Here is a 12,427-nt window from a genome sequence, read left to right as displayed (position 1 = left end):
CACCATGATGGTTTTGTAATTCCTTGGGTCTACATTGGGGCCTAATTGTGGATTGGGTGAATAATGTGATGTGACCAATTAATGAAAAGCCAACGTGAACAACGTGGTTGAACAAGCCAACTAAGAGATTATCTATAACGTGAAGACCATGCTTGAAGAATTCTGCTTGAAACGCCTTCTCATTAGCAGCTTTGCTAATATCTATCACCCAAACTACCTCTTGGATGTCTTAGTATGAGAATAAGTAACAAGAGGGTGGGGGGAGGGGGAGGAGCAGTTCAATCAAGGGTTTCCCTAGGACATTTTAAAGGGTGGAAGTATTGGAAAACATGGAATATGCCTCAAGTTTAGGGGGAGTGATAGGGAAAAATGGTGCACTAGAAGCTTTTGGGAGAAGGGAGACATGTAATTAACACCCTCTATGCGAGGAAGAGGCATTTCTTGTGGCAATAGAAGTTACAACAAGATGTTTTTAGGGGGGTGGTTACGGTAGAAAGCATGCCCAAGTTGGCCATGGATTATCTTGTAGTTTACTTTCATATGATTGGTTCATGGGGCGGGACTTGGGCTTAGGAAGATGGGAAGTGGATTGTGTGATGTGTGGATAACACTTGAGGGTTTCTTCCCAAATGCTGGGTGAGAAACAAGGGTAATTGGCAGGGGTTGATTTGAGCGATGAAAATTCAGATTATGAGGGGAACATCCGATAGAGGTGGGATGAGAGAGTATCAGAGTTCCCTTCGTAAAAAAGGATAGCGATTCTAGGTGGGCCTAGGGGTGGTGGGGTTGAGGGAGGGGAAGGGTCCTCTTGGAGAGGGAAAAAGAGAAGAGCATGGTCAACTAGGGGGTTGGGAGTTATTGAGAAGTGGCTACCTCTAAGTTGCTCATTATTTGAAAATATGTTACAACTGAACTACTTCTTTGTTGAAAAGCTATGTCATTGACTTATTCATCTATTGGAGGAGTGTTGAAAGACTCATCCCAACCATATTACACATCTACTGGAAAAATGTTATCTTTGATCTACTTGTTTGATGAATAAGTGTAAGAAGGAACCAATGTTCCACCATGTTTTTGGGATGGGGGAGCGTGGGAGTGGGGAGACAGACATGGGGATGTGTGTTGAAGTTCTTGTTACCTTTGGATGGTCTTCTACATGAGCTTGGTGTCTTAGGATGTAGAAGACGGTTGATTGCCTCTTAAGGTGCTTGCTTGGTGGAGTAGGTGATTTATGACTATTAAGCCCTAGTACTAAGGATAAATAATAAAATTATTTAAGTGACATAGATATGATCTAAACCGTTCATCTCATGTGAGGCGAGATCTAATCTTGGTCATCAATCACTTAGGAGATGAGGGTTAGGGATTTGGCTTAATGAAGTTATAAAAGACGCCTAATGGAGAGGTGAAGACACAACACAATTACACAACATTGAGAGAGTGATTTTCTCAAGGGGAGGAAGCGATTTTCTCCAGAGCGAGAAACTTAGCTAGACTGAAGAGAAGGGAGCAAGGGTGTAGGGAAACTTCAGGAGTAATTCTAGTAGGCCGAGTCTAGGAAATTGAGAGGTCAAATAATTGAAGCGCAGAGGAGGTCAATTTGTGGAAAGGCCAATTTATATGGTGGGCCGATTTCCTTGACTATGCAAGGGTCGTACAAGGAGGAAAGGAGAGGGTCGATTTGCTAGTATTGGAGGCTGAGTTTCTACATGGCCAAATTCCTTGGGCCGATTTTCCTAGTGGGATTGAGTTATAGGTTCTAACAATGCATTTTTCTATTTTGTGGATCTAGGCCCAAATTTTCTTGAGAATTTCAATGAAGGAGAATTATTATGGGTGTATACTTACTGTTGTGATGTGATTGATCTCTCTAATTTTATTTTTTCGTTGCAAATTATTTTTTGGAAGTTAAATTCTAGTGATTTTATTTTCCAAGAATTCAAAATTTTATTTAATAATTTTATGGGAGTAAAAATTGTTGAGGTATAAATAAATTTGCGCTGGTATTGAAAATTTAGCAATATGTGGGAGCACCCCCAAAATATAGGGAAATTCTAGGGGAATGGGAGAACATCATTGTCCCTAGCAAAGGGGTTCTAGTCTCTAGAATTATAAAAATAAAAATAAATATATGATAAAATCCAAACTGTAACATTTCAACTCTTGCAATTTCATCATTATTCAATTTGGTCGAAATGTTATAATCCTGCTAATCCTAAAATATTGAAAATTGTTAATTCTACTGATTTCGAATGGGTTATGAAATTCTACTTTCTCCATATGAAGTCCAGTGAGGACGGAACCACTCCTAAACATCCTAAAACAATAATGGTAATGTTAAAAATTTAAGTGAAAGGATAGAAAAATTATGATTACCTTTAATTTAAGAATGTCACTTTTACTTCAAGAATTTAATATTACCGTTAATTACTAAGGTCACAAACTCCTTAAGGCTCTATCCCTTATCTTTGTTCTATCTTAAAGGGTTGTTGGACAAAAAAATGATGTTGGAGGGGCGGGGGGGGTACCCAAACGCCCCCCTTATGGGGAAACATGCCCCCCTCCCCCCCACATTGGGGAAACATTTCCCCATGTTTCTCCCAAAAGGGGATGTGGGGAAACATTCCTCTAGGCACCCCCCACATCGGGAGTGTGGGAAATGTGGAGGACACACTGCCCACCATGGTCGGTGTGTCCCTGTGGAACATTGCTAAATAATCACATTGCCACATAAATATGAAAAGATACTTATAGATAAAATGCCAAATGATACATCACACATCATTTGTCAATATCGATTGCGATCTTGATTCATGCCAGGACTGAAAACTGAATACACTATACCAGTTTACATTAAAATATAATAAATATATCTCATCAGTGTGAGCTCATCTACAATCATAAATATGTTATATATTCCCTCTACCATTTTATGAGCAAAGGTAATGGCTCGTTCTCTATAAGAAGAAGTTCTTATCACCAAAGTCGAAAGTTTGCTGAATACCCTAGATTATGAAAACAATGAATGGGAATTGATCCCCACTCCACAAATAGGTTCACTAATGGTGATGAAAACACTTGTTTTCCCCCTTTAAAATTGATAGAAGATGGCGAGGAAGCTATTTGTTCTCAATCTCCTACTTCTCGTTTACAAAATGAGCAAAAGACGTGGCCTTTTGGGCATATATAGCCAGCCAAGAAATCATGACCTATATGATTTAAAAATATTGCAATATTTTCAATGGTATAAAAGAATAATGTATTTTCATGGTTTTGTGTTGGCAAGTTGGATGTAACTTGATATACTGTTGATAGTTGAAAACATAGCTCTTAATGCCTTACTTAGGGGTTCTCTATTGGCCTGTGATATATTTCCTTGCCTCTTTAAATATCATTGGTGTGAGATTTTTGTCCTTGATGGGAATGGACTTGTGGGGAAGGTTAGTTGGCTCCCATGTGCTTTCAAGTTTCTTTGGTGATATTATTGGACCATTGCATTACATGGTCCTTCATTTTCCTTTTCTAATTTTCCCATTCCTTTCGTCCAATATTCTTTCTAACTCCTGTACCACTTGTTCCAATTCTTGTGTGTTGGTGTGTGCTAGCATATATATCATTATTAGTCATGGAATCTAGATCATTACTTAAGAAAGTTATGTGGAATATTAGATGTGTTGGAGATAAAAAATATGAGAGAAATAAAATGATCACAAATCATACATGGCAACAAGACACAATCATGTACACATGATTTACCCTTGAAAACCCCAACCGGGGTAAAACCAGATAGCAATAGATCTATTATTTAAATGTAGCCAAGTTGGCCAATACCCTGGACTTGGCCAAGTGATCCTTCTACTAAACTGTAGCATTTTACAATGGAGAATACCCAAGCCTTTTAAATGCTTTAACTACATATAGTACCATGGGGTCACCAATACTAGGTGCCGAAAACCACCACTGTTGACTTAACAACCTTAACTCTTTCATTGAGTCAAGTTTACTTAACAATTCCCCCTCTTGAACTTCATTGGTGAAATTCTTTGGTTCCAATCCGTAAACCTGCATGCTCTTCCCCCTATCACCTAGATCTTTGTCTCGACTTTACCGGGGTAAGCATGCCTAACCAAGTCTTGCAACCATATGCCCATTTACAAGTAGTTTACAAATTTCCATCTCTGGAATACTTTTTTGTTTTTTGGTCGCTGTTTTGGGACTTATGCCGCCATTCTCTCGCTTTTGCATAATCCAAGCCTCTTGTCCGAATGCTTTCCGCATGCAGCTCAATTCTTCCTCACTGATTTAGCTACCTCATAGCCAATGTATTTCTTCTCTTTGAGAGCTCTCTCGTTACATGTGATTGCAGTGTTTCACTGCCTTCTCAGGTCAAAGCAATCTCTTGACTCCTTCTTTGGCTTCACCTTACTGTGGATCTAATACCACTGTTTAGAGATAAAAATACGACAAGAATAAAATGCATTGAGAAAACCCCCAATACTTAATTCAAAAGAGTGAAGGGATCTTTACTTGAATGGTTCATGAAGCACAATACTTGCTAAGGTTTTGCAAATGGGGTAGCAAGCTAAGTGGGTTTGCTTGTGGGGAAAACTCCACAATTAAGCATGCTTGAGCTAGAGGCGATCTTGGATGGGTGACCTCCTGGGAAGTCCTGGTTATCGGGTGCAAGCCCCGGAAGTGATGATTGACGCTATGTGATTCATTTCACTAGTTTCAATCCAACTTCTTCACCCCTGTGAGCATCACCCGATGCAATGAGTGCTAAGTGGACTATTCAAAAATCATGAGAAATTAGTCAGTTACGACTAACTCTCATGGAAATGGTCATAGATGAATGATTTACTTAACACAGTTGAATCCCAAAATGATATCTAATAGAAATAAAATGATCACAAATTATATATAGCAACAAGACACGTAAACCATGTACACTTGACTTACCTTGGAAAACCTCAACAGGGAAAAACCATCTAACGATAGATCTTCTATTATCCTTGACTTAAATGTAGCCAAGCCTGTCAACACTCTGGCCTTGGCTAACTGAGCCTTCCACTCAACTCTTCCACATAACAATGGAGAATAGCCAAGCCTTTTAAATGATTTAAATACATGTAATACCACATGCTCAATACCACGGGTCATAAATACTAGGTGCCCAAAATTACCACTGTTCACCAAACAACCTTGACTCTTTCATTGAGTCAAGTTTACCTAATAGGATGCATCTTCACATGTCATGGACTTTTGCCAACACTTGAAAGGTTTAGACTGCCTTGGTCATAGATTATATTATTATGTTTGACAAAACACAATTTGGTTTGGCTTGTAGGTGCTAGTGTACCTTGTCTCCTAACTCCAAAAATTGAGTAGAGATGTTGTATTTTCTTAAAGATTGGTCTTCTTTGGTCACTTTCTATAAAAATATTGCTTTTTAAGGCTTTTCTTGTGTTCTTGCCACAGTTTGAGGCGCTGTCGATGCTTTTCCTCTAGAAATTCCAAGGGCATTTTTTAGAGATGTATGTAGATATTAGACGTACATCTTTTTGAATTGCTGTATGGTCACTGACTTAGATGGATATATGGTTTTACATGGTAGGACATACAATCAAGTTTTCTTGTTGACATTATCATGTTGTTAAGTATTGAATTGACCATTTTTTTAATAAAGCTTTAATTGAGTTTTAATAAAAACAATAAGCATAGGATTTACTACAAAAAAAGTTTGGCTATGAAACTAGCCTCAACAAGCAAGTGAAAAACTCAAAAAACATGTGTTGGCTTAGGCCAAAACACCTACTAGCATAGAGTCTACATCACAATGTCCAAAAACATAGCAAAGGGCAACAACTTGAGCAAATATGCACCAAGAAGGAACTATACCAACTATAGGACAAGGTCAGTTGTGGTTGTCTTGGACATGTCTCCAACTAGAAACTGGAGGGTCAACATCAACACACTGTATTAGGTCCCATCCATCAATAAGAGGCTTGGGGGGCTTGAGTCCGCTTGAAAAGGTGGAAGCTACAGTTGGGAACTATTTTATCATTGCACAGTGGGCTTGGGGGATAGCTTTGACCATGTTTGATCATTTGACACATGTATTGACCCCCTTGGTGGTAGGGCCTACCATGATGAGAATTTGCAAACCTAGGGTACCTTGGTGGGCCATGTGGGTCAATTGGGCCGGATGAGTGATGTGGCTTAGTGAATTCTACTCATGATTCACAAGGCCCCATGCCAGTACTCTAGCAAATGTTGTAAATGTTCCATGTCAAGTTGCACCGTACGTGTTTGTATTGTGATCTGTATTAACAGGTTGGCACATGTCAATGCACCATCTTACCAAAGAAAGTTGTGTGATGAGACATTTGAATTAAATAAAATATCATTTTTTTTCTGCCAAAGCCTAATGAGGATATCAGCTTTGATAAGCATCCATGCATATTGGAATTCAATAACCTAGGGCAAGTGGTCATTTAACAAGGGAACCCACCATGAAAGGGAAGCAATGAGGTATACCGTATTGCTAGCATAAGGAGTTAGCCTAAGGCCATGCAACTTTGGTAAGAGGGTAGAACCAGGAAAAGTGCTTAAGGGTGTTGGCTTGCGCACACTGTGCACAATGCAATTTTGATACACCTAGGTTAGTCAACCTCTTATATTTTAAGGTTGAAAGATCCGATTCCAGATGCTGCAGTGTGTAATTATCCATGTCTTTTGTTGTGGTTTTAGTTGCTAGAGATTGTTCAACTGAGATTGTTCTACTCTAAGCCCTTCCTGACTCTCGGAAGGGCTTAGAGTAGAGACCTGCATACCAATCATGCTACCATGCTTGAGGGGCTAGGAGGCCAGGTGTTAAAACAAGATTTTTTGAGCTGAGCCCCTCAAATTTCCTTCTGATCTTGGCCCAAAAGAGCCAAGTTTGAAGGAGTATTCTAAAGATCATTAGCAAAATAAATGCCAAACTTGAAGAGTTGTAAGGCTGAGAACCAAGAGGACCCATCAAAGGGATTCTCCTTAAACAGAAGTAGAGGCAACCACCAATTGCAGTGCTCATTGAGCCACGGCGGATAGGATGGATGGCTCCTTCCGAGAGAGAGGATTTCAAGGCCTTCCAAATGCTTTGAACAATAAAAGTACCAGATATCTTAATACGAGGAGGTGTGTACAGAAGGGTTTAAAAAGAGATGACTTGCCATGCATGCTTTATGAGTGGCAAGGCTTGTCAAATTTGATGTCTTATAAGGAGCTTCCAGAATTCCATACCCTCCTTGCTTAGGACCTTTTGGGTGCAATGATTTCCTCTTGGTTACTGTTTACCTTTGAGATCAGTACAATTAGTTAGAGTAAGTGAGACAATAGCTGAATATAAAACATACGAAGGGTTGGTCCTTTCAAGTAGACAGTGAGGTCCTCAATGTAACACTCTTAAAGAGCTAGCTCAAGTGGGTAAGAACTTTAAGCATCTTTCCAGTAATATACCCATATGCATCCAGATTTAGTTTGACCATACCCTTCGTGTTTGTCCATTGATCAAGACTCCCCTTGGTGGCCACCACGATGAAACACTTGATCTTGTTCTAACCCTATTATTTGAGAAAAGCCCTAAAGGTTTGTAGTTGGGGGATTGGGGGTGCTCATTTATTTTTGGGTTTGGCTTTTGGGGACAAGTATGTCATGGTGATAGGGTTATGTTAGTATATCACAGTGTGTATAGGAACATCAATATTAAAATGTCCAGGATTTCACTAAATCTTGGTTGTATTCATTGGATGCCTTTAAAAGGCTAACTGTTGCTGAGATATGCAGACCTTTAGGCAAGTTCTCAAAGAGAGAATAAGTTTTTGGTGAAACTTGCAAGTAAAAATTAAACCAGTCAAAGCTACTTATGGATATGAACATCTTGGAGGCATGAACTGAAAAAAGGTTTTTGGAAAGTTGTAAAGTGTATGAATTAGAAGATGGAAAAAAAATCTTGAAAATTTTGTCAATGACAGGAATAAGGGATAAATTGTTTTGAAAACCTTGAAAATGGTAAAATACCTCCCTTAACATTATGAAAAAGAAATCTAAGCAATTAAATGTTTTGAAAATTAAACCCTCAGTAATTGTAGACAATTAGAAACTGAAAAATAAACCCTTATAAATTCTTGAGGCTGTAGAAAAAATGTGATCTGGTCAGGACTTAGGACTTAGTACAACCTGAGAATGTTGGAAGTAATATGTCTAAAGGTTTTTCTAACCTGTATTTAGGCAAAAGTTGCAATAAGAGCTTGAAACTTAAGACTTGGGGCTTAGTACAACTTGCATCTGTTATGAGACTTAGACACTGATACTGCTTCTGATTTCATTGTAAATTGTGGACCAGGAAATGCAATTGATTAGAGAATTACTTTGCTCCATCAGCTAACTTTGGATATGCAATATTCAAAAGAATGTTAATTTCTGAACCCAACAGCTAGCAATTAATTCCTAGCAGATATATGTCTACTGAATAAAAACACCCGAGTTTGTTATAAACATACTAATAAATAATATAATATAATAAATGATGATAAGTTAATTAGTAATGAAAAGATGTGTCTTATCAGAAAAACATGTCCATTGGTTAAAAGGCACCCTGCCTGGGTATTTATATTGGGTGCCCTCATTATAATATTCAATCATTCTTTTATTCCATAGAAAAACACCGGTAATTTTATTTGTCATGAAAGAAAGAACAAAATTACATTCTGCATATGCTAAAAGCATTCTGGTAGATACGCCTCACGGCATTTGAGCTAAAAAGAAAAAAAAAACTGTAAGAAGATACAAATGAAAACATTTGAAGTTAAGTGTGATAATAATCACTTAACTTCTATTTCTTGGCTTTCTTTTTCTGCACTTTCTGCCAATTCCCTGATGACGAATCAACTAGGACCATAGCCAGCTAGCATCCAGATGTTGTCGGTGGGGATTCTTTGTCTGAGTCAATATTCAATCATTCTTATTCATTCTATCAATTATTATATATAATTACATTTATACAATTACAAAGATATTGTCTACACACATACACATAGGTGTTGTTTGTTACATTGGTATCAAAGCCAAGTTTTGGCTACCATCATGTTTTTAGATCCTAAAATTAGGGAAACCAACAGATTTTTTAATGAATTAAGGGAAATCAGGGAATCAAGAAAATAATTATTACAGGAAATCAAATAATTAATAGAAAAATGGGTGAAGGATCTTAAGATGATAGATTCAGCACCTGCAATAGAAATTGACATTGACATGAAAGAAACTAGCATTGAAGAGCGTTCTAACCAGGAAGAGGATTCAAACAAACTTGATGAGAAAGAAATTAGTAAGGAAGAATTAGAGAAAGCAGTGTATTCTGCATCTGCTCCTGCTTGCAGCCCTGCACAAGATGCGGCAAACCAAGATAGATCCTGTTTCATTATAATGGCAGAAAATAATGAATAAAGCACTGAATGCAGATATCTATAATACATTTAAGTTGTTCCCAGAAGGAAGTTTGTTCAATGAAACCGTCCTTGAAAACCCCTCAGACAATGAGCACATTGCTGTTAAGGATTTTGTCAAGGACATGATACCATGCGGCAGGCGCTGCAGTAATCGCCTTGGTCATCAGCACATTTCGTAAGAAGCTGGATCCTAGAAAAGATTAGATGAAGAGCCGTCAATAGAAAGTTGGAGGAAATGTCAAAATGGCTTGGTCGGCCACAAATAGACACGGACCCTAATGAGAAAGTGATAGCCTTTGATGTTATAAACCCTCACTATATTGATACCACCTTTGACTCGATTGAAGGGCTGGAACTAATTAAAAAATTTCACGACCTGGTTATCCTTCCATTACATAGGCCTGATCTATTTGGACATTCCAAACTCAGTCCATCCAAGGGATTCTTGCCATGTGGCCCACGTGGAAACATTGCTTGTGAGGGCAGTTGCAAAAGAATCAGGAGCTGCCTTTATCAATGTAAGGACATCCAATCTTACAAGCAAATGGTTTGGTGATTATGAGAAACTTGTGACTGCTGTGTTCACACTTGCACACAAGCTTCAACCTGCTATTATATTTCTTGATGAGTTTGATAGTTTTCTAGGGCAAAGTCATCTTTATAAGCACAATATCTTTAGAAATATGAAGACAGTGTTCATGTCTATGTGGGATGGATTTGCAACAGCTTATGCTGCTAGAGTTATAGTTCTTGTTGCAACCAATATGCCTGAAGAGCTGGACAAAGCGATACTTTGTCGCTGTCCTAAGATATTTGAAGTTGGGATGTCTAGCTGCAGTGGAAGAGTGAAAATTTTAGAATCCATTTTGAAAGGTGTAAACATCGAGGGATATATTAAAAGGTCACACCCCTTTACCTTTTCACAAATTATAAAGTACATTAATATATGTAAAGCACACACACCGACACACACATAAATATACAATTATTTTTTTACGGAAGAAAATAAATTTACACATGAATTCATTTTTTTATAAATGAAAGTTTATGTACCATTTATAAAGTGAATTAGAGGTGCTTTTATGAAGAAAAAGTCAATCCAAAAATGGGTTTTAATTGATAAAGTAATGAATATGCTCTTATAATAGTTGCCCAACTATATGTTAACAATTATTTACTCTAAACCGGAATGTTCAAGGAGAAGAGATTAACACTGAATTGGTACATCAATTATTATTATTTCAAGAAGAAGATTTATCATTGGAGACGTAATTTTTTTGCTGGCAATATCCTTATTACCCTTGCTTTGAGGACAAAGCAATTCTTAAGGGGATGACAATGTTATGAAAATAATAATAATAATAATAAATTAATCAATAATGAAAGATGTGTCCTATCAAAAGGACACGTCCATTAGTGAAAAAATGCCTCACTATGAAGGATAATATAATCCCTCACATCTCAATGAAGAAGACAACCCTGTTACCGCTCAATTTAGCAAGGGTCCTGGGAGAGATTCCAAAGGGACTACTACTAAACCAAGTGGCAACAACGGGACAAGGACCCACTGTCACCTCAGTCGATGTCCCCCACTCTTTACAAAACATCACTGATGGGAGGAGTCCCAATATGGTGGAAATCACCAGAATGATGAGGTCAATAACGATGCGCAATGTGATTTCCAAAGCCCATTCAAAGGAGAGCATCATATAATAGGTTGCTTGTTTTAGAAGCAAAAGAAAGGATCTCAAAGAAAGGCTTGAGGGAAGGATGACCTCGGGCTTAGGAATATTCATAAATGATGAATGCCTAAGATCAAAACTTCAAAATCCCTCACTTGTGACTGATGTGTTTATACGAGGGTTCAAAGTGAGGCAAGGATGGCTCATTCAATGGAAATATTCAATCAAAGTGTGAGCTTTGGGAGAAGCTAGGTTGACTTTCCACGAAAAACTCCTTGAGAGAAATACTATAAGAGACCAAGGGTTGAGAGATATACTGTGGTAAAGGCTCATCCAATAATCACCTATAGTTAAGAGAAAAGGTTTTGAATGATGAAACTACAAAGTGAAAACCTTCAAGAAATCCCCAAGTCAAAGCAACTTCAAGGGTTCCTTCTTGGTGTGATAGCTAGGGCATCAATTTATTTGAAATTCCATCGTTGGAATTCGTTCAAAACTAGAGGATGCCTAGAGGATACGTAAATGAAGAAACTTTTCCTGACGGAATCCTAAAATTCCTCCTCCGTAAAATTTCGCAACAAGCTCAAGAAAATCTCCTTATCCTTAGGTGACAAAGAAGTGAGGTGAAATAATGATATTTCGTTAAGTTAATGTGATCACTAAGGATCTAGGACTAGTGCCTGGCTGTTGGGAAGATTGGAGCCAAAATTATTAAGATTTAGGAACTTCGCTCTTCAAGGAGGCCTAAAGAAGTAGCTATGCTCTTTGTGGATGCAACTTTACAACAACTTTAGACTTTTATACTTTGATATGCAATATTTGATGGAGTTTCAAGGTAAAAGGTGCACAACCTACCTCTAGGAAAATTCGTTCTTCTTGCCAAGATGAATAACATATGCAACAAGCCAAGATTACAAGTGTTTCATAAATTCACATTAATTTTTAGGGCACAAGTAAAATCATGACATAGCATTCCATACATTAGACATCACATGAAAAGAGCACTTAGATGACAATAAGAGTATATCCATCCATAAACTTGCCAAATAGAAGCTCCAAGAGAGATAGCGAAAACATTCCATACATCAAAATGCATTTAATCATCCAAATCATTCCACAAATTGCTGCTCCGAAATCTTTAGAAAGATATATCCCAAATCCAAGTGATGGTGAATGAGAGAGAACACCTCTTTTCTATTTATACAATCCTCGAAGGAGTTCGAATGGCCTAATTTAGCCTAATGAGGCCCCTAAAAT

General features: G+C 37.9%; 1 protein-coding gene and 1 pseudogene across 1 annotated transcript in view; both read left to right on the top strand.

The window, feature by feature from the left end:
- The window catches only part of LOC149251730 (vacuolar ATP synthase subunit H family protein), a 292,411-nt gene that overhangs the window by 166,165 nt on the left and 113,819 nt on the right, over positions 1-12,427 (top strand). The window lies entirely within an intron of this gene.
- The window catches only part of LOC149251731 (uncharacterized), a 32,006-nt pseudogene continuing 29,302 nt past the window's right edge, over positions 9,724-12,427 (top strand).

Source organism: Pinus tabuliformis, chromosome 7, assembly GCF_031772625.1.
Source record: "Pinus tabuliformis cultivar Carrire ecotype Pingquan chromosome 7, CPIR1, whole genome shotgun sequence".
NCBI classification, from domain to species: domain Eukaryota; kingdom Viridiplantae; phylum Streptophyta; class Pinopsida; order Pinales; family Pinaceae; genus Pinus; species Pinus tabuliformis.
The sequence above is the reverse complement of the archived record's forward strand: the minus strand, read 5'-3'. Positions and strand labels throughout refer to the sequence as shown.